The sequence below is a fragment of the Lepisma saccharinum genome, chromosome 3 (assembly GCF_977018435.1).
Source record: "Lepisma saccharinum chromosome 3, izLepSacc3.1, whole genome shotgun sequence".
Taxonomy (NCBI): Eukaryota; Metazoa; Arthropoda; class Insecta; order Zygentoma; family Lepismatidae; genus Lepisma; species Lepisma saccharinum.
The window spans coordinates 112,800,991-112,824,997 of record NC_139231.1 but is presented as its reverse complement, the minus strand read 5'-3'; the positions used below and the strand labels follow the sequence as shown (position 1 = coordinate 112,824,997).

Sequence of the window (24,007 nt, the reverse complement as noted above, 5' to 3'; positions counted from 1 at the left end):
CAGTTTCTTAGCATATGACCCATATGACCATAAAAAAATAAATAGAATATAATTTCAGATATTCTGTCAATCGGAATTTATTTTACTGCAACTTGAATTGTCCTGAACGTAATCACTTATGGTGTTAACCAGGCATGTCTGGAGTGGGGCGGGTCCCCTGAAATTTTGCTGTTTACACTGGATAAAGTGAGATTTTTAGCTTCTTGTGCTTGTGGAATAAAATTTCATGTCGATAATTTAACAAGATAAATAATTACCAAGACAAGGCGGAGAATGTCCAGAACCTTGAAGGAGAACCCTGTTATTAATTATTAATAAATAATAACCCGTGTCGGAACAGCCCATGACGGCAAGGGCCTACCAGTTATAGGGTGACGTGTGGTCAGCACGACGAACCCCCAGCCGATGTTGTACGTTTTCCCGACCGGGTTACGTTACTCATTCCTAGCTCTCCAATTTCCTCACGACGGTGGGTGGCCAAACAGGCCGAAATCTCAGGAGAAAAGTTATAAAGCTTCCCCCGGGAGATTCGAACCCGCGCGCGTCCCGTAGGTTCCTACGAGTTCCACGGTGGTGCGGGACTATTAATAACATTTCACGTAAATTTTTTGTATGCTTTCGGTGTTTTCGCGAGCATTGTTTAAAGATTTGTCAGCATTTGGAAGCTGCACAACAACACAGTCGAAGGTTGCGCCACGAGTTGCGAGTTCCTGTACCTTCCAGAATATAACAAGGATATAAATACGTGGATTGAACTTCCCGGCTTTTCTGTAGTACAACAGAATCAGTTAATGAGACTACAGGGGTACCTGTGACAGTCGAACAGTGACAGTTTCATAAGATCTAGTGATTCGAAAATGAAGAGGTTCATTGCCATTTTTTTTTCCCGCAAAGTACCGAAGTCTCGTACCAGTTTCAGTTCCAGTTCGGGTGCAGAGCTGACTTCGTCACCAATGAATCCGTGAACACTTGGGTAAAGATTTTGAGTTTGCGTTTTTGTTTTAACTCCAATTTATACACAGATAGGCTAATCGGGAATGATCCTACAGTTTAAAGTGGGATAAGAATCACTATGTGCCTCCACCGAGTATGGAACCCTAGATCCCTTCATTACAAGGGGACGACGCTTACCACTACGCCATCCGGGAGGACCTAATATTTGGGAGAAAGGGATAGGTGTTAAACATTTATTATTATTAATAATAATAATAATAATATTTTGTTAACATCAAATAGAACAAAACATTCAGCTAATTAATATCTTGATGTTTCTCTGGTTGGTTGGTTGATTTGTTGTTTTAAGTCCACTTTATGCACAGTAAGGCTAATCGGGACTGGACCTACAGTTTAAAGTGGGATCCGAACCACTATGTGCCTCCACCGGGTATCGAACCCGGGACCCCTTGATTACAAGGCGACCACTGCGCCATCGGGGAGGTCCCATTTTCATATATATGTCAAATTTATTTATATATATATGAAATATAAATCAAATTATGTAGCTTTTTATATGAAAATTGCACTGGTGTTCATATATTTTAATTGTAATAAGTGTGGAAATTATAATATTTTGGCTTCCATGTTGCGGGTTGTCATTAATTAGATGTAAACGTAGGTACGTACATACATCTATTTTCTTAATTGTACGCGACTGTTTCAGCCTTTGTATGCTGATCACGATGTGAATGGATGATGATTAGATTAAATTGATAAAAGTCACCAGCCTGACGACTCGAATTGCAAATATTATTCCCAATTACAATAAAAATGCGTATCTGGCAACCATGTCAAGATGACCCTGAAGGGAAACATGATTACGAGCTTGTCAATATCCGTACTCTAGTGAATACATTTTGCTGTATTTACGTATCGGTAACGTGCGCATGCCAGCACGACAAATAGTTTATGCAGGTACAGACATGTGCTGACATCTGCGATCTGCTGTAGCAATTATCAAGTCCAACCTGCAGGTGCTCCACACAAAGTGATGCAATTTTCTTGAAAATCGATGTGAAACGAAAATATTACGCGTAATACTAGTAATTCTCCAAACTCGGGACTTAAAGAGATGCTGTCGAACCGGGACTTACCAGTTTCTACTCATCCAGTGAACAAAAGGTACCGTAACTCGGTATCGAACTGAAAATGTCCGTCTCGTTCTCGGGGCTGGTGACCAGTGGCGTGCCCAGGATTTTTGAAAAGAAGGGGTGCCGGGTTCGATGCCCGGTGGAGGCACAGTGGTTCGGATCCCACTTTAAACTGTAGGTCCAGGCCCGATTAACCTTACTGTGCATAAAGTGGACTTAAAACAACAAATCAACCAACTAACTAGAGAAACATCAATATAATAATTAACTGAATGTTTTGTTCTATTTGATGTTAACAAAATATTATTATGTATACTTTTTAATAGTCAACCCTCATTTTGCCACTTTTTCCTGCCTTTGACGTTCTTTTTTTTTTAGGAATACTGGGCAAAAGGGATAAGTTATAATCCCCATCCCCTCCTTGGGTACGCCATTGCTGGTGACCGACCATCGAAAACCTTTTTCATTATTTAGTCGACAAATTTGGGTGTTTTACGTGACATATAATTTACTTCAAATTGTGGAAACCACAAACAATCGAGATTTAGCCCCGAGGTGTGTTTATTATCCCGAAGTAGTTTCGCTGTCTTGTATTTTAAGAAATATTGTTGTGTGCACATACGTAATTTTTTTAAAAAAAACACGCGGAAAACAGTATTAAACCTAACACTCCTATTTTTAACAACAAAAACATGAAAAAATAGTGTCAACATTAAACCTAACACTCTTAGTGATTTTTAACGTTTTTGTTACGTTTTTGACCAGGGGCGTGCGCAGGATTTTTGAAATGAGAATTTTCCAAAAAGCACGTGATAAACACACTCCTAACGTAACAAAAAATTTATTAAAATTACTGAGATTGTTAGGTTTAATTCTGACAGAATTTTTAAAAATGTTTTTCTTGCGTTAGGAGTGTGTTTTTCACGTGCTCTTTGTATTTATTTACGTATATAAATGCTATGCATATACGACATTTCGTTTAAAAAAAACTGTGAAACTGCTCCGCGATACAAGGAATTAGACACACATCGAGGCGAAATATTTAGGTTACTATCAGCAACGAACGAACGAAATTCTTGCACAATCTGAAAAATCGTCAAAAGTCATTTTCTTAGGTTTTTATATCTTCACATTATATTTCATAGTTCGAGGGTTTGGCATGGCCCCCATGGACCCTCCGCTGGGTACGGGCCTGTCCTACATCTTCAGATTTTAGCTCCCGGAAAACAGGGAAAGACACTTAGAATGAGTGAAATTAGATAAATTGCTGACATATCCTTGAAAATTTTGTATCGATTCACATTGGGATTTCAAATTTAAAGAACGGATGGGGCCTCGCGATATGTTGCTGGTACCGAACAGTTTCGGCGATTAGGGGGGGGGGGGCGAACCCACTTTTTGCAAATTTTGCCGTCGCGCTATGCTAAACCTTATGTACCAAGGGAAAGTAAACTGTCCTTGCCCCCCAGTTTTGGGACCTTGCCACCCACCTCCCAGTTTCCTTTACTTCGCTATAACACATCTTCATAAACAATGCAAAATATTTCACTTTCTAGCGGGTGTCTCGGTACACCAGCACACTAAAATCTCATAACAATAAAATATATATATAATTATGAACGTAAATATCAATAAAGACACAGGCATATCCTCAGCATTTTCCCAGTTACATAAAACGTTCCAGACCACTCTGTAATGAACTAGTCTTAGATCTTTAACTATGCATGTTCATCAACATTTGAGTACTTTACCCAACATTGTTGGAGATTAAAAAGTAAAATGTGTTTTCAGTTCAAATTCTTGGAAGGCGAAATGTTCCAGGTTCATGAACGTTTTTACAAAATTTCCTGATTCATGATTTTTTTTCACTCCTAAGTTGATTTCCAGGACTTTTCAATGTCAGTAGGAAGGCCCTTTGCCAAGTTTAAATACATAATTCACTTAATAAAGAACTATTGTTTTAGTCGCAAGCTTCACATATTTTATTGGGAATAAATTATTTCAATTGCCATGTCCGTCAGAATAGTTTCATTTAGGGTTGCCAGACATCCCGTATGTACGGGATTGTCCCCTTTTTTAAAGAAATGTCCCGGTATCCCGGAAAATGTTCTCGGGACTCCCATTTGTCCCGTATTTAGCTTAAGAAATAATAAGTGAATCAGAATAAGTCATGTTATGAATTTTACAGTAATGCATTGGAAAAAAATGTTCTCTTAACGCCAAGAGTTCACTCAAATATTAATATATTTTGTCAAAATGTTAAAAATTAGGGATTAACAATGCTTTAAACAGCAATTGATTTTGTAATGTTTAAAAAATAAATTTAACTATATCCATGCTTATATAATCTGTATGTCCCGTTTTTTTTAATTTTAGAAATCTGGCAACCCTAATTTCATTACATCTTGAAAGTTTTTATGAGCCGAGATATCATTAAAAAAAATAGTCTCCTCTTGGTATATTAACTTGTCATGCACTTGCAAATCTGGGAAATAGCTCGCTCCATGGTTTGGGAAATTTAGCAATCTCTGATACTAACTCTCTCTCTCTCTCTCTCTCTCTCTCTCTCTCTCTCTCTCTCTCTCTCTCTCTCTCTCTCTCTCACACACACACACACACACACACGAGAATCGGGGTCGACAACCGGTCCATCGACCCCCTCCCCATTCCGGAATTTGGCATCCTTTAATCCCTCTGCTTTAATCAAGCTACAAAAAAAGTAGGAAGCTTGTTATTTTTATTAAAAATAAAGTTCAGTTATTTTGTATTCGAACCGAATAACCAAAGTAAAAAAATGCACTAGATCGAAAAAATTGAGTGCAAATTCAGGGACAGGCTGCATTTATATTCTTCCATTTAATACATAGAATAAATGGTTCCACTATTATCGTAAATTCCAGAAAATGAGATTTCTATGTGAAAGGTCACACAACATAAAGTTTATGACTAAAATTTCCACCTAACTTTTAAAGCCTTTTCTTGAACGAAATGTGAGAAAGTTGATAAGAATAACTATGCATTTTAGTGCAATAACTGTATGAAATATATAATAGTAATAATAATGAAACAATTGTGCACTCTTTCGTGGATCGACTAGAAAGTCTTCGCAAGAATATACTAGTAGTGGTGGTAGGAGCAATTGCAAGAAACCAAAATAAAATTTCCCGATTTTTGAAATGAGAATACCCGTATGAAAATCATGTTTGGATTTTCTTTAGTTTTTCTCCGTGTCACGATTGATTGTCAGTCTTGATCTGTTCGTCCTATAGCTGTAAAACAATCTCAATGCTATTGTTGTAACGGTACAGGTCTAGATTCTATTGATAACGTTGTTTATAACAAGAGGAAAACACTTACTGTTTAAACAGCTTCCTGCATGTCACGTGACTAATTCGGAGCAGCGAGGCATCATAACGCACTGAATTCTCACTGCAACTCGTTCACGGGATCACATACTGGTGGAAATCCACGTAAGAATCCTACATGCGATTGTAAACACACGTCACTGAAACTGATTAACACTATAAAAGGAGGATCTTCCTTCCGACTGTTGAACCGAGAGAGGGGTGTCACGCTATACAGCGATGTTGCCGCACTAAATACCGAGCCGACAGCTGATGTAACTGAGTTCCTTCCTTCGTCCCGTCTGATTCTTTTTTTAACCTACACACTCGGTCGTTTTGCGTGCGACAGTGTTGCCAGATGACGCACCTCACCTAACGGCTCGTTGAACACGGGAGGGTGCGCTCAAATCGACGAGATGTGTTTGTTTTCGTAACGAAATCGGAAACTGCTTCTCTGTGCTGGTAATGGTAAAATAAATCAATCTAATGATTTTTATTGCTCTTTTTTGGCTGTATGAAAAGGTTGCATCCATAATTTCATTTATAAAAGGTCTCTCACCTGCCTCAACCAAACACACCCGCTCTACCAGTAGTGACGTCATGGACAATTTAAGAGGGAGGGGAGGGGGCGATTGCCCCAATAAATAATAAGTCGCCATTCACCTTCGATATTTAAAATTAAGCTATCATTCTTTCGCCGCATCTCTAAAAATAGCAATAAATAGATTTTGAACCTAAGAGTAAATAAATAGAACTAATCTCGACGGAGAAGAAGAAAAAGGATCAGAGGGGAGAGGGGATTTGCCACTAGGCTATAGCGTAGGGGCTGCAAGTCCAGGAGGGGTGCATAGAATTGAGATGCTAAAGGGGTAGAAGTGACAAACATCATCGAATATTAAGATTCCTTAATATTGTGATCAGTGACTTTTTGTCACTTTTGCTTCCGAACTATGCTAAACCTTATGTATCAAGGGAAAGTAAACTGTTCTTGCGGAAGGGATGAAAGAAAGGGATAGAGAGTTAAAACTAAGTAGGAATTGTCGTGCCCGAAGTTTGAACTAAAAACTTCGAACAGGTGTGCGCGGAGTTGCATTCGATCCAGGATAATATCATTTGTCGCCTGTCGGGGAAGGAGGAGCTCATACTGTAATAATGCGGAGAAACACAAAAATTATTTATTTATTTATGCCATGAACAGCGAATCCACCAGATAGCCACCTTGTCAAATTATGTCCAATTGCCATAAGGACGTAGTAAACATTGTATTTAACTACAAAATGAAAATTCCGCCACAAATTGTACCTTATCATAAAATAAGTAAATCCTCTAAAAGCAGAGAAAATATGCATAAAATCGTTTCCTGATCGTGTATGCAAGGCATTGTTATAAATTCGTTATTTGTACATTTAGAGAATTTATCTTCCATTAAGTGGATTTGACCTCGGAAATTATTTATTTCTCACCAAATGTGTGGACCTGACCTCTCCCATGGGTACGACACAACCACTGCGCCATCGGGGAGGCCGGTAGGCGACACATGTCGATTGAGGATTTCACCAATGGAACGCTGGGCCGGATTAAGGCGAAATTGGGCCTGATGCTGAAACAATGAAATACCGTCGATTTTTTCTGTACAACTAACTGTCAAGGTGAAAAATTTACTATGTCGCACTTACCGAACAATAATAAAGTGGCAACAATCGCCAAGATATTGCAAAAAACGCAGCTAAATTACTAAGTAAACTGTTTAACGTAAAATTGATAGCATTAACTTGAAATCTTCGGTGAACAATAAACACAACGACGTTATAGTTACGTCACAGCGCAAAGAATAATAGTAACTGTATAATAAGTAACGCTGTGTCTAGGCGTGCGAAATTGGGGCTCCAAATTTCATTCTAAGATTTTATTTTCAGAGCAAAAGAAAACTGTTCAGCTTTCGTAAAATTCTCGTGTTTTCATCTGGGCCTATTTCAGGAATGGGCCTAATGCTGCAGCATCAATAGCACGCACCTTAATCCGTCAGTGGTCCTGTCATGTTGCAACGGTGTAAAACGTTGCTGCTGATTGGCTCGTTCCGAAGCGACATGTGTCGCATGACGCTTGTCGCTTCGGTATGAATTCTCCCTGTGACTGAAGGGACCCGTGTCGCCTGTCGTTTCTGTCGTATCGTTTGTTGCTCCGCCTGCCGCTTGTCGTTTCGGTCTGAAATCCCTCTGAGAAAACGGGTCAGTCCGAGCGACACGCAAGCAACCCATGCTGCTTCGGTTCGAAAGACTGCATTTATTTCTGAAGGCTCATTTTTCCCTGTGACACGTAACTTTGGTCAAAGCTCCCTCAACGTCAGCCCTGACATCAACCTCACTAAGGACAGTCGCACACCAGTCATTTTTGTTGCAAACCGACTAGGAAAAGGTTTAACATGAGGCTCTATCAAGCTACTCACGTCTGATCGAACAGTGCATGTCGCAATGTTTGCTCTCTCTCCCTAACGCTAACCACCCTCTGTACTTTTCCCTATTCCTTAAGTTCAAACGGACCCATAAATAAATAATACCTTGGTTCCTTTACTAGCAACAGAGTAAACGTGGAAGAGTCCTGTCATTAATCCATTTAGTTTGTAATTACTGCGTAATTGCGGGCTGTGTCAGCTGCCCTATTTCCCATGGTGCATTAAAGCATAAAAAAAAGTAGTATCAGGAAGTATAAGTCGTCTTGATTATAGGTAGGACTGCTTCCGGGGTTGGTTGTGGATGGGTGTAACGTAGCATGTGCAACATGGGTCACGAATCCAGCATTTGAAAACAATTGGGGGGGGGGGGCAAGGCTTCTATGACAGGAAGTGAATTTATAGCGGAGCGGAAGGAGCAAGAAATATTATGTTAGAAAACTAGAAACGCCAGACGATAACAATACGAAGAATGTCGAACAGGAAGGCCTGTTGACAGACGCAGGATTGATCTGGCACTACTCATCGCACCTAAGTCGAACACCTTCTAGGTCAAACACTGTTATTTCATCTTCTGACGCGCGGATTCAGACCCGTACCCAGGATTTTTTTGAGGGAGGGGAACGAAGAGAAGATAAAAAATGCTGTTGGATTCATTCAATTAGGTTATTTTACGTCACTTTTCTCCCACTTTTAGTTAATAGCGACGATAAGAATGAGTGATGATATAATGAAATTGATGAAGGAACACTTACAAAGAACAACCATCCCAAGGCTGGGAGCCCTAGCGTCGGCGAAATGCTGTTGAAGTATCAGATGTTTTTTTAAAATTTGAATTTAAAATTTTGGGTGCATCAGCACTTAGGCTATTTTGAACCCGTCACATTATACGGTGGCCAGCCCCTTACCATTATAAATAACAACTCTAACGTTGCATAACTAAAATCTTAAAATATTCTGACTTAAGTTAAAAGCTGAGGCTTTAAATGAGCATTCAGCACACACAAGGAGAAAAAAAACACGACAACACACACAAAATTATACTGGCCATAGTGCCAGTCGCCAGAGCCTCGTTCGTCTGCAAAATGCAGTTCCAGGGTGTACTACGGGGAAGTGAGGTTGACAATTGGGTGTACTACGTGGAAGGTCACCCCTTACACCCCGAAGAATCAGTTGTGGCCACCAGTGAGTGCTATGATAGTCAGTGGCGTGCCTAGGATTTTCGAAAGGGAGGGGTTACGTATACTTTTTCTTGCTAGTCAGCCCTCATTTCGTCATATGTTCCTACCTTTAACGTTCTCTCTTTAGGAATATTGGACTAAAGGGGGGGGTTATAACCCCCACCAACCCCCCTTGGGCACACCACTGATGATAGTATTGCCGCTAGAACTAAACGTACAACAGTCAAGTTGAAATAATATGGTCCAAAGTAACGGAAAAAATCAACACGCCGATAGACCCCTACCTGACATTCAGCAACACAGTCGTTTACAGACAAAGGCTGTCTCACGGCGTACACCTTGGTGCTTATTGTTTACATTCAGTTCTCAGAAGTATTCGAATAGTATACTGTGTCCCTAAAATTAACAATGTTTTCAAATTTCCTTTAATTTTCTTGTACCAACACCAATTAACAATCATGGTAATTCTACGTTTAGAAAACAATATTCTTATGAATTAAATTGTACTCATTAGCTTTAGTTATTAAAATAAAGAACGTGTATAAACGTGAGTTAACAAAAAAACCAAGACATTTTTGCAACACGAAAGCAGTTCGAAAACATGTCAAGAGCGGGATTTAAAAAATTGACTGTCCTGACTAAATCTGCTCGTCTGGTAGTAGCCTTGTATCAATGATTATGAAACAAACATTACTCAGTATTGCTGGCGGCAGACTTCTGGAGCCTGCCTCTTTGCAGAACAAACCCATTCATTTATGCAATAACAAAATCGAAATTCTTGCAAAATATGAAAAGTGGTCATTGTTTACTTCACCCATGTCACCTCCAACTTCCACATGAGTGAGCTTTAGTTTTTCGAAATGGATACGTTTTTGGTTGCGCGTGACTTAAACATTAGTTCATGGTTGTTAAAGCTGTCAGTTTTAGTATCATTAGTGCTTGGCATGGAATTCAATGTTATATGTGTAGGTTTTAAAGGTTCACATTACGTATAATATCTCATAGTTCGAAGGGGGCGGGGCGGGGGCGGGGGCAGGAACGTAACTAGAAATATGTTTCGGGTGGGATCCGAACCAAGTGTCTCAGAAATAATAATATTAATAATAATAAAATAATAATAATACTAATTATAATAATAATAATAATAATAATAATGTTTATATTAAAATAAATATATTAAATTATAAATCAAATTAATACTAATTACAATACATAAATTAATGTTATATTATTATTAGGCCTACACGATTAGGTAAAAGTACTATAAGAACAGAGATGTAAGAGTGCATATTCGTTACGTAGCTTACCCAGTGGCGTCGCGTGCTGTTCGCATACAAGTGTTCACAGTAATGTTTTTGTACTGAATGCAGATTTACTCCTCTCCCTTGTAACTTTATCTTCAATTGAATAAGTGAGAATAACAGTTCAATTTATTTTCAAAAATTTTCTCCCAAAATCACGCTATATTTGAAGTAATGCAAGAAGGACCTAGGGGAAGTTATCCCTCTCCCCCTTAAAATCCGCCAGGTTTCGCGAATTCTCGCTAAAGTTTGCAACTTAGTACAGACCTTTTCGAGTTCCCCATAACATGCCTTGTATATGCTGCCGAATGTAAGAAGTATTTCCGCTTCCATCAGTGTTCGCACAGCGAAGTGAACATCTTCGGGGTATAGTGGCCAACAGCCCCTAGCTGTCAGCTCTATGCAACACGCACAGCAATTGTGTTCAACGCCCTCCGAAAACACCGTGGGAGTCAGTGTTACCAACTATCTAGAAAAGTTATCAGACGTGACAGAAGTCTTGTCAGAGTACATTGTGTGTATATATACTCGTACATCAAACATAGTATTTTTTCGAATAAATATACGTATGTGTGTGTGCATTTAATATGTACGTAATTTAAGACATATACATGAGTGTTCACGTGCTCATGCGAACATTATCAGGCTACGCGCCTGAGCTTACCTTTAGTTAATATCGGAATAATTTACATAAAAACAAGTGCCCTGGCAAATGAAATTAATGTCAATTAGATGAATAATTGAATATTTATCGAATAACAAAAATTATGTTACATCTAGTTGGAGAAAAGTAAGTTTATGATTAAAGTTTTATGCATATTATTTTGAGTAGTAGTGTACATAAATATTCTTTGTAATGTCATTCAAAGCCGCATGATCCCAATATAATCCTTGGGTAAAACGTTTAGAGGAAATTAATAAGCATGGATTATGCAACAAATGCTAATATTTTCATAACTTAATTTTATTACTTGGTAAGCTTTCGGGGGTTCCGGACCCCTGGACCCATCCCTCTTAAATACGTCATTCCTGTCTTTCAAAGTCGTACGATCCCAATATTAATCCTTGTCTTACAATAAGTTCAGAGGATATTACAACAAATGCTAAACGAGTATATTTTCATTATATATTTTTCGTACTTAATAAGTCTTTCGGTGGTATGTGTGTGAGGGAAAGGGGGGGGGGGGTCCGGACCCCCTAAATACGTCCTTCCTGACCTTCAAAGCCGTACGATCCCAATATTAATCCTTGTCTTCCAATAAGTTCAGAGGAAATTATACAACAAATGCTAAACGAGTATATTTTCATTATTTAATTTTAGTACTTGATAAATCTTTCGGAGGGTCCGGACCCCTGGACCCCCCTAAATACGTCCTTGGGCGGGAGGCATGGCCCCTCCCCTGGGTACGGAATGCTTTCCTGGTTAGTTTAGGCTTGTTAGGTTTAAATCCTATAGCACAAATACACTAAGCATAACAACGAAAGCATCCATTTTTAACCTGACGTCAGAAGACGAAATACGAAGGTGTTTGTATTGCGTGAGATAATTGAGACCCATTGCTAAGCTCCGTGACAGGTTAAGTTTGCAGCAACATTTCACACATGTAGACCCAAACGTGCGCGCAGAATATAGTTCCGCTGCAATAATGCCGATTTTCTCGCTTCCTGTGACATGGACAGTTCGACGGTTGAGGAAAGATTGGCACGGGAGATGCTGAGCGCCGTTCTCGCGTGGATTAATACATAAAACTTGCTGCAAAGTTAACCTGTCGCGAGGCTTAGTTCCCGTGGAGAACGGGTTAATGTATCATCAGGGGCGGCATAATGACCGGCTAAACCTTCGTTTGTCTTCTATTTAAGGTATTTTCCATCCTTGTTCTGCCTATTGGTTAATCGCGATGATGGGAATTAATGGCGAACCTATGAATTGGATGGTGGGACAAATACAATGATACATGAATGAATGCCCTGCTCAATATTTGAGCCTTGGGCCAGCATCGCGAGTACAATTGAGAGCTAGCTACTTGAAAAAGAAAAAGTAACTTGTTCCAGCGTGGAAAACCAGGAAACATAGTGGATTTGATGCTGAAACTAAGCATAAACTCAGACCAACTGGGGACCTTGAGATTTTGGAGAACTTTCAGTATGTTATACTTGTTAACATGTGAAAAAAGCCTAATATCCCCGGAAGCAAACTGTCGCATTTTACTGGGGAAAAAGACAACAAACAGGTTTAGTTTACTGGCGATCATATAGACCGTGTTAAAAATGTAAACATAAACATTGGTGAGGTCTTGCCCGGTCCCCCCGGAACTTCCGGTTTAGGCCAGTCCCCGTTGTTGCCAGTGCAGATTCACCGGCATACGAAGTAAGACATGAGCGCTTGTTTTCATCAGTTGTGCGACGATAATCAAGAAAGGTATTTGTTAAAGTTCTACTATGAAGGAGTGGACGTCTAGAATCCGTCGGATGATTAATTGCAGAGCAGAATATTAAAATATGACACGTCTTTGTGGCCGCCAGTTGTATAGCACACTACGTACATACAAGTATCTCATGTACACGAACGTTTAGATATATTCAATTATTAATTTGTAAATGGAAAAGTGAGGGAAAGATAATTCTATAAAACTAGTGATATTATTATATTATAAAGTATTTCAGTGAATCTTTACCAACAAATCTCCAGAAGTAATGACACATAACAAATGCTAGTAAATATTTGTGCTTTCAACGTCGCCTTTTCGCCTGAGGGATTTAGGGAAAACCTATGATATTGCATGCCAGTTTCACTTGCACGAATTTACTTCAAGCAACAAGGGAGTTTTCAGACTGAAGCGACAAGCGATATCGGGATTTCGCACAGAAACATTCGATCAAAACCAAACCATTCACCAGTCACGCTTGCGCAAATAACAGGCCGGGGCAACACAATGCACGGTACTGATAAAACGGCCCAGTCCGAGCGACAAGCGATACCTGCAATTTGTGGTTCGGAATGTGTTGTTTATTTTTTTAATGTTGATTTCCAAGAGAGACGTATCGCTGCAGTCTGAAAGCTTCCTTTCGAACCAATTCACCACGAGAAAATGCACGTGTCGCTTGGACTGGACTGTTGTTTTCTCAGTACCATACATCGTGTCGCCTCGCTCTGCTGTACTCGTATGCAAGGTTAATTGTTTCCTTTAGAGTAAAGGGGCTGTTGCTTGTCGCTTCGGTGTGTAATCTCCGTGCCACTTAAAATAAAGTGAATCCTCAGTGATCAATGAAATTTTTCGAACAGAAGCGACACGACAAGTTGCACGTGACGCTCAGATTCCCAATGGCGTGTATTGTGCCGCCCGAGATTTCCCATGAGCGGTAAATGCTTATTTATAGACTAAATGGGCCTGTGTCGCTTGTCACTTGGTACGAACCACGGCTGTCGCGTGCTGCTTCGGTTTGAAACCTCACTAAGAGGCGTGCTTTTCACCACAACACAATACGCAGATAAACGATCAACATGCTTGTAACAAAATGCAAGTCGTAAAAATCCTTTCCGGGTACCAATCCTTTCTCGTTCTGCTTGTATCAAAAGGTTTCGTCTCTCTACGTCGTTCGGAAACCTACGAAGTAATACTTGACTCAATAAATTTGTTCCCGATTGAACTGTGCAACCATATGCTACACAGCTGACACCCTATTTCCTTGTAAAAGAATCTCCACTTTGCCCTTTCATATTAACGTCCATAGCATCGTAAGCGTAACCGGATGTTCGAGGGGGACCAGACGAGTGCGCATGCTCCGCGTTAGCTCCGCCTTTAACACCGTCTATACATATGAATTCAATATGGGGGTCGAAATCTAATGAGCCAGTGTAGCTGTGGCATCAGTTGAATTTATGATCAGAACATTTCATTCTTCAAGGAACTCTGATAACTGAGTTCAGTATATAAAATGGCAATGGAATTTGAGAGCGTACATAGAATGTAGATCCGCAGTTCATTAGTCAGCTATAACAAACTTTCATGAACGCAAACAATGAAATCAGACGTTTTTTACTTGTTTTATACACTAACTATACCTAGGTACTTTGCTACATTTTTCTTTGTCGGGTTAGGTGGTAGATCAGCATTTGCTGAACCTCGCCCAAGAATAAAGACCATTGAATTTGAATTTGAACTGTTGTGAATAATTTTGCTTCAGATTAAATTTAAGTTGATCACACTGCCATCTATTGACTAAAACACAAACTCAGTTTCTTGACCCAAATTTACTTTCTGTACATCGTTTGTGATACAAAAACAAGGCATCCGGAGTTTCGTTAGGGATCCCGGATAGCCACTTTTGGATACAGTGAAGTGAATCACGAGTTCGATTCCCGGTTCGAGTCCCAAAACCGTGAGCATCGTGATGGTAATTGGGATTCGATGCGCTGACACGCGTCAGCAAATTAAAGACCTGCTTAGCCGCATTAACCGCTAAACGGCTGTACACTCCCAAGCAAAAAAAATAAATTATTCGTACACTGCTAGAAATTATGTGAGTTACAATTAAGATGAAACATCGTTAATGAAAAATTCTACCTACAGTAAGGGGACAAACTAAAAAAAATAATTAAAAAAATAATAAAAGAGGCCACCTTCGTTAACCTGACACTGGATACTTAATATTGCAGCTCCGTGTTTTTTTCGGGCTGACAGTGATCACTGAGCCCCTCCCCTTCCCCCTTTGTGCGATATGCAAGGGGTAAGGGGGTAATTTATGGTAATCTGTCACAGGACCATATGGGTGAGGAGACGTCGGGAATGATAGATGGTTTGTTTTTAAACGAATTGCCGTTATCAGGGGATGCGAACGCCCGTCAGGGTCTGTCATTCGCCACGTTACAAACTGTGTTCGTAAACAGCGGACCCAAGTCGCGATTGTGGCCACTAGCGTACCTAGAGGAGGAGCTGATGGGGCTACAGCCCCCCTAAAACCGCCATTAAAATGCCCCCCGATTGCCATTTTTGAGAGTGACTTATTGTGTATACCCCCCAAAAGAAAGCAACTGTGAACTATCCACCTTTACAATTCCAGCACCTCCACCTCCCCCCCAAAAAAACTACGTACGCCTGGGATCTCGTTTCAGCCTCTTCCCGAAATTTTTGGAGGAGGTGTTTATCAATAATATCGGAAGCTAAATTAATCAGGACCTGTTTGATGTTAATTGCGGTGTGTCAAATTACTACACACTAAATATCTTAGAGCTGTAGTGGTCCAGTCGTTTACGGGATCTGAATGTCACGCGAAAGACCCGGGGTCGATAACTTTTCCAGCATGAAGCGGCTCTGAGGTTCGCCTAGCCTCTAATAAATGGGTACTTAAGGATACCTTGGTGTAAAGGTGGCCGGAGCGTGGCGCTGATCACATCACCTCACATCCCTTCACCATATACGTTCATGGTATGTTGCTATATGCAGAGCGTAGCTTGACTTACGGGTCATTTCTATTTGGGTGTTTCCCGTGCGTCGCTTTGATACGTATTATGTGATTGATTTGGAACAACATTTTGCTCTACATACATATCTCAGCAGTGGTGTGTCCAGGATTTTCGAAAGAGAGGGGTTACGTACACTTTTTCTGGTAGTCAGCCAGTGACGGCGCCAGGGAAAAGCGAAGGGGAGGAAGGGGGGGCGACAAAGTATTGTTGGGGGGCAGTCACATTAAAACGCCCGAAAACACTACATATAATATATATATAGTAATAATAATAATAATAATAATTATTATTATTATTATATTCATGTATACTATTTGTCCTTTATTCAGAGTGGACGTTTACTGCCTAAATTTACTTCTTGATTACGAATTTATCTCCATATGATTCGCTTTAATAAAGGCCTAATTTTTTTTATTTTATTTGTGGGAACTGCCGCAAGTTACGTTGTTTCTAGTGGCCTATTTCAGTATTGGAAGACATTTTTAATTTTATAATTCATCTTCTATCTTGAGATGAAACTACTGATATAAATATTCAAGCTATAAAATAATAATATAAAGGACGAAAACAATGTTTCGAAGAGTTTAATTTTCTTGCAAAATAAACATGACGTTGGAAGAAATTAATCTTCTTAAGTATTAGAAACAACGAAAGTCACTTAGTGATGTGCAATTCTCCTGTAGGAGAATTCTGCTGTATGTGCTTTGAAGAACACATTGCCCAATTCCGGAACGTTCAGGACTTGACATTTCTTCCTTCTCAATAGTAAGGACAGCCAATGAGGCAGCTGGCATCCAGCATCCTGTTTCGAGCAAGGCTTTTCAAAGATTTCAAACGCGGAAAGGTTCTTTCACACGCTCCATTGGAAACTGGAATTGTTACAGAGAATACAACTAGAGCGTGAACTTTGTGAAATGTCAATTTATACTTTCATAGGATTTCCAAGAAATCCATTGAAATCCATCTTCGTAACGCTGAAGAGTTTTGGGCAAAATCTGCGTTTCACCTTTCAGGGAAATGTTATCACAAGAATAAAAATCTGAAAAAGGTTACGGTTATCTCATAATTCAAGAAATATTCTGACCTTGGTGCACCTCTCACTATACCACTCCAACGTATGTTTGTGCTACACAATTACAGGCATCTATGGAGTTCTTGGGAAGAAGTTCTTCGAGTTTGATATGTACAAGAAAGAGTGAACCTGGATCTAATGATTGAAGAGTTGGCAAATACTAAAAAGCGCTCTTTTACCTGCCCACGATACAAATATCTGTCCTGTTCCTTTCTCGCAATGTCTTTTGTTTCATCTGACATCAGTGCGAATACTTTCGCCTCTTCCACTTCCTGGCTTATTTTGCTGAGAATAAGCAAGAAGGAAAAAAGGGGGAACACGTAGAGGGAGGAATGGTAGTGAAAAAGAATTGTAGCGATAAAAAGAGAAGAAGGAAGAAAAAGAGAATTAGAGAGAATGGGAAGAAAAGATAAAAGGAAAGACAAGATAGGGAAATACAACGGAGCGTGAAGGAGACAAGGAAAAGAGAGCGAAAGAAACGATCAGAAAAGAGGGAGACTACCGAATAACATTTCGCCCGCCCTTGAGACCTTCTGGCGATGCCAGTGATTTCAATGTTTTCATAATTTCGCTTACTTCTATCATATTAAGGTTAATCGCGTAGTTAGAGATAGAGAATCGCAGTGAATCGTCCACACATTCCTCAACAGCGCCTAAAATGTCTCACAAACGCCCAGTTTAAGGTCAGTTGGGCTCTAAAATTATCCTTACATCATTTAAATGCCCCCCCCCCAAATTTCGGATAAATCTCTGGTTGGTGGCTTTCGCGAAAGGGTCCATTCCCGCGTTTGTCTGGCGTGGCAGAGGCGAGCCACGTGGCCTGTGACTTTCCGAAGATTTCATCATTACCATAAGATAAAAAAAAAAAAGTTTTGAAATGTTGTTTATCGGAAAGGTGTTATTTAGAAAATGCTATTGTTTTGTTCGTCTCTTACTGAAAGAAAATAAACTGTGCATATGTTGGACATGTCGATATCTTGTGGCATTGGACACAGTAATTTAAATACACGAGGTGAATAAAGTCAGCCCCCGTGGCGGTATTGTCAGCTTATCGTCCTACGAAGGCAGTGGGTTCAAGGGCGCCCGAAGTGAGAAGCCAGTGGGGCACTTGCCCCCCCCCTGAGATTTCTGGAAAGAGTTAATGTAATTCGAATGGTGAAATTGTAGCGATATTTTATGACAACTATTACTATTATTATAAGTAGTAGAGTTAAATATAACTTAGTCTATTTTACAATGATTTTTGAACTATAAAAAAACAGCTTCTTGTCATTATAAAGATATACAAATTGTATATAGATATACAGAATATGGAAATTACAAATGTATGTAATTTTTAAAAAAATAAATAGTAGAAGTAGTAATAATAAAAATAATAGCAACAATAAAAGCAGTAATAATAGCAATAATACTACTATTACTACTACTACTAATAATAATAATAATAACAATAATAATAAGTTTCTATGACCCTGTCCCCCTGAGAAAAATCCTGAGGGCGCCCGTGAGAGGGTTCGATACCCGGTGGAGGCACATAGTGGTTCGGATCATACTTTAAACTGTAGGTCCAGTCCCGATTAGCCTATCTGTACATAAAGTTGACCAAAATCAAACTTCAACTGGAGGAGACATGGATATTTCGTAGCACGGCCGAACTCGGCGCCATATTTTTGGCACACTTCGTGATGCAAGTGAGAATATGACCTTTTTCCGGGCGGTGAAGTCCCACAGGTGGTTAATCAATGACAAAGGTATGTGTTCGTTTCAAGTAATCCAACTATTACCATCGTAGTGTCGAAAATAAAGGGGGGTACGCCCACTTTGTGACCACCCTGTACATCTCCAACTTTTACTCAAATTCTTTTACTGTTACTTCTGTAGACCTTTGGAACAAACTAAATAATCAAAATTTTTAAAAAATGACTTCCCAAACTAAGCAGTAGGGGAGAATGACAGTAGATAGCGAGCCACAGGAACAAAAATATTATATGTATCCTATTAATAATATATATAATGATAGCCGCGGTAGCTCAGTCGTTATGGCGTCTGACTACCATGCTTAGAGACCCGGGTTCGATCCCCGGCGGGGAAGAACCGGGATTTTTTCCAGCGGCTCCGGCGCCCACACTGCATCGTATAAAGTGGGTACCTGGAGGAAACCTGGGGGGGGGGGGCGTAAAGGCGGCCAGGGGCGTTGTGCTGATCACATCACCCCCATCTTCGGCCGTGATCAAGAAAGTGTAGGGCCCTAACCCCACACGCCTATACGCCTTCATATTTGAGTGGAATTATCGTTAATGTTCGACTGTTTTTAGCATAACGTTATGTATTTGATTGTATGTGTGTGTGTAAGAATGATAATGTGTGTGTACATGTGGGTAATACATATAAACATATAAACTGCACTGCCTTTCTCTTTATGTGTGTGGGTGTGTTTATAAATTGTATTCCTTTTGTTTTTTATTATGTTCAGTGGCGTGCTCAGGATTTTCGAAAAGGAAGTGGGGGTTACGCATAGTTTTTTCGTAGTTTGCTCTCATTTTGCCATCTTTTTCTGCCTTTGATGTTTTTTAAGGAATATTGGGCCAAAGGGGGGGGGGTTATGACCCCCACAAACAACCCCCTTGGGCACCACATTGATTATGTTAGTAAACAAATGAATTACATTGATGGTTAAGTGGAAGAAACGGCATTTTAGCCTTAACTTAACCATGTATACAAAGCCGAAATAAATAAATAATAACTACACCATTCATCCTCATCGTCGCGATTAACTTAGACGGAACGGAAAAGCGACGTAAAATAACGGAAACAAACACAAAGAAGCGAGGGAAGAAAGCCTCCACCTACCTTCTTCTCGTCTACTTGGGTTCACAGGAAACGTCACGTATTACGGAAAAGATCTGGGAGGACATCTTAAGTGCATAATTTAAGTTCCTGTCACCTGGGACACATAAAGTGACCACCACTTTCCATCTTTACTCCCTCTTGTTGCTCTGTTGGTCCACTGGAAGCTCTGGAAGTTTCCAAATTAAGCCCTGGAAGTCAGGGCCGGTTCTGTGCACAGCTCCAGGGGTTTGTAACCGACTGTCTGGAACATATTTGCGCCTACGTTACACAAACGGCTCACCATCGGCTCGTTGCTTGGGCAGAACACTCTAGCTTAGCGGATGCGATTGCTCTAGCGAAGCCTATCTTGCAATGGGGCGCCATCTTGGGTCAACTGTTGTATCGATCATCGAGGGGGTGGGGAGAGAGGGGAGGTTGCGTGTGGAGGGGATGAGGTTGCTGGCACTGATCGTCCCTCTTTCTCTTTCTCTCGTCGCCATGGCAACCAAAAGATGCATCGCGGGAGAATAGGATACGAATGAAAATGCGTGTCTTGTTCTCGAGCTCGGCTACGTCTGGAGTCTCGAAATAAATACGTACATACTTGTACTTGTATTTTTTTTGTTATTTAGCGTCGCCTTGCTTCCACTTTTGGTTAATCGCGACGATGAGAATGCGTGATGATAAGATGAAGTTGAAGATGGGATACTCCGCAAAGAACACCCATACCCACATGGGCGTAACTTGGGGCCAAATTTTGAGGGGGCAGAAACAAACTTGGCCCTAGTTTTTGAGGGGGCAGAATTTGTCTTGAGGCCTAATTTTGAGGGGGCAGCATCAGACTTGGGGCCTAATTTTGAAGGGCAGAATCAAACCTGGGGATAACTTTCAGAGGAGAAATTCTAAAAGTTATCAATTTCATAAAAATAGAGTCCAGGATTATTTGCTAAATAACTGTGACGTTTGTGATTGATTGATTGATTTGTTGTTTTAAGTTCACTTTATACACAGGAAGGCTAATCGAGACTGGACCTACAGTTTAAAGTGTGATCCTGTGACGTTTGTGAAATCACAAATATTAGTATTTTGCTCCTCAGCTTCCCTAACTTGTAAATTTTAATAAACCTGAAAATTTTGGGCCGGCAAGTGCCCCCCCTTGTCCCCGCCAAGTTACGCCTATTCATACCCAGACTGGGACTCGAATCCGGCAACTTCGTAGTCGACAACCGAGTGGGCAAAAAGATACAAAATGTCGAATTAATTTGTTCACTTCATTTATTTTGCGTTGCTTTTATGACACGTATTGCGAATCAAGACGAATAGTAATAAGATGGAATGGATGAACGGACGATCTCAAGCACATATGGACGACGATGCCAGAGCCTTATTGGTTTCTGAAACATTGCAGTAATCGGGTGTATTTTGTGGTGAGTACATTTGACTTTGGGGTTCCTTCTCAAAATAATAGATTCAAGAATTGTGCCTGTATTGAAACAAGTCGTTATGCGATTTACGTGGTCGACCAAAGTTCCCACCTTGGAGCTTCTACCTGGTTCTGTGTTTTTATGAGTGCCTACATCACTCATCCTCGTCGTAGCGATTAGCCAAGAGTGGAAGAAAATCTAAGTACAATCAAAAGGAGGAAAGAAAAATAATAACTAACCAAAACACAAGTTGCTTCAGGTTACATCACATGACACCTTTAACCTCTTAATCGCATCTTGAACTTATTTTAATTAAGATAATGATTATATCTTCTTTCTAATTCGGTTATTTTACGTCGCCTTTTGTACCACTTGGATCAATCGCGACGATGAGGATGAATTATGATGAATTTGTTACGGAGCCGGCTCCCGTGGCGGAGTAGTTAGCACATCGCGCTGCGACGCCAGCGGTCCCGGGTTCGAATCCCGGCCATGGGCATGGGTGTTATTTGTGAGCGTTCCTTCATCAATTTCATCATATCATCACGCATCCCCATCTTCCCAAATTGGCCAAAAGTGGCACAAAAATCTAAGTAAAAAAAACAACAAATAAAAACAACTGCCACATAGGTCGGCTTGCAATATTAGTGACGATGTCCTTTGGTCAACCAGTCCATCGTCAACTAGATAAATAAATGCTTTCTAGCTCGAGCATACATTTTATATGGTATTTATGGATATATTAAGGGCTGCTAGCCCCTTAGAAATTATTTAGGCCCCCCCCCCAACCTTTTTTTTTACACCATCACTGGTCAGTTGCGAGCAACGAAAACTTGCAGTTTAGTGACGAATGTTCTCCATGGAGAATGAGCATTGCATACTTTTAATCACAGTCACCATTAACCAGTGGCGGTGATTAGGGGGGCGAGGGGAGCAGTTGCCCCCCACTTTTCGCCACTTTTGCCCTCCACTATGCTAAACCTTATCTACAAAGGTTCCCCCCGGTTAGGGAACCCAATCGCCGCCACTGCCATTAACGTTTGCTCTGTTCAAACATGACAAAAAAGTTCTAAATAATCATCAGAACATTCTAGGGACAATATCAAGACGAGACAACAATTGACAGTCTCGGTCTCGTCTCAATTTGTAAATATTCGTCTCCTCGTCTCGAGCCTCGAAATATATATTATTGCATAAACAACATATACAGAGTGTCACAACACAAACGTTCACGTCAATTTATAGAGGTCATTAAGACAAACAACCTTTCTTAACAAAGTGTGTTTGGCGTCTCGTTTCGACGCTACAAGCCCTCGAAACGTGTGCTTTTATCCTGGATATATGCAACTACGCAGCACGCGCTCACATTACCATTATTGACTTTGTAATCCCTGTAAGCAAAATACATGACCTATCTATGGCTAATCAGGTAGATATTCGTTTTGTAAAACTGAAGAAGTTGTATAGTTCGTTTAAGTAAAGTCTCGAACGAGATCGAGAGTCTTGGACGTCTCGGTCTCGATATATATCCAAGAGCCTGGTCTCGTTCTCGTTTACAAAGCCGTCTCGAGACGAGACCGACATTTGTCTCGGTACCATAACTGATAAACTAACCTGCTGTGATGTTATCCCGAGTCTGGTTGATGACTAAGCAAGGCTGCTGCCTGTGTGGAAGTCAGCAAGGTTATCTTATCTTAACAGTATAGGCTACTCGAGCAACACGTGGTAGTGCGCTTATCGTGAGACCTAACAAATCCGATGGACGAACTCTGCAGCAGCTTCGTCTTTTATGGCTCGAGAAGAAGAAGTGTTGTTTAATAAGTTTAAATGTGTTGCAGGTTTTGAAAGTTTGAACCAATTGTTGGCCAGCCACCCTTCTGCCCACCCACAAACAACCTGTAGATAGGGACCTTGGTTTTTCGGAAATGCAACAACACCGAAAAATGCTAATTGCTGCAAAAAAAGTATTTGTATATGTCAGTGACATGTTCTGAACAAAGTTTGTATTCATTCGAAATCGCGAAATAACGCCATATTGTGGCCATTTTCTCGAATTTTTACACGTTTTGTGTTTAAAAAACTATAAATATCGCGAATATCCATTATTTTTTTAACCATATTTACGCTGCCTGAAACCACGTGTAAATTGATATTTCCCACGATGTTTCACCTGATTGTTAATCGCGGTTAATGTTTTGCTTTAAACTGAATGGACTCGTGACGTTTGTTTCCTAGCTGGGGGAAGCCTAGGAAATAAATTTAGAAAGGTAGAAATACCAGTAAAGCATATTGATCAATGTGGTCGGAATAGAGTTAGAATTACGTTCAAATCCGCTCCGGAGGCGAACAATTTCGTCAAAAATACGAAGCTGAGCTCTCGATCAAGTCTCTTATACTACGCCTTGAACCAGGCAACTTGTCGGTACTACTCGGGGGGATGGGCTCTCATATGATTTTTTGATAAGATTAGGATGCCTAAAGATGGAAAATATGTGATAGCATGTCATAACTCTTTGCTTTCTGTGTGTTTTCACTCCATTCCCAAGATACCTTGATGTAAATGGAAAGTTATTGATAATTTTTAATACGACTTTTACTATTAGAAATAACAATGACAGTAATTTTGATATAAATTATTAATGTTCATGATAATAATTATGATTATAACAATTACAACAATTAAAATATATCAATAAAAAAGGTAAAATGCTCCTCGTTGCTTAGCACCACGCCATGAAGGCGTATTGGGGGTGTGGGGGTAACGCCCCACACTTTCTTGATCCGGTCGTGAGTGGGGGTGATGTGATCAGCATCACGCTCCTGACCGCCTTTACCCACCAGGGTTTCCCCCAGGTA

The 24,007-nt window shown here is 40.2% G+C and overlaps 1 protein-coding gene across 3 annotated transcripts in view; it reads right to left on the bottom strand.

Moving 5' to 3' along the window:
* Positions 1-22,807, bottom strand: part of LOC145985317 (uncharacterized) — a 34,762-nt gene extending 11,955 nt beyond the window's left edge. Inside the window, exon 1 of one of the 3 annotated variants that reach the window (XM_083119188.1) lies at positions 22,766-22,807. The gene's annotated coding sequence lies outside the window, so the exon portion shown is untranslated. Of the gene's footprint in view, positions 1-5,444; positions 5,756-19,748; positions 20,078-22,765 lie in introns of those variants that run through there. The other 2 variants (XM_083119187.1, XM_083119185.1) reach the window with 2 other exon arrangements.
* Between the last annotated feature and the right edge of the window lie 1,200 nt (positions 22,808-24,007).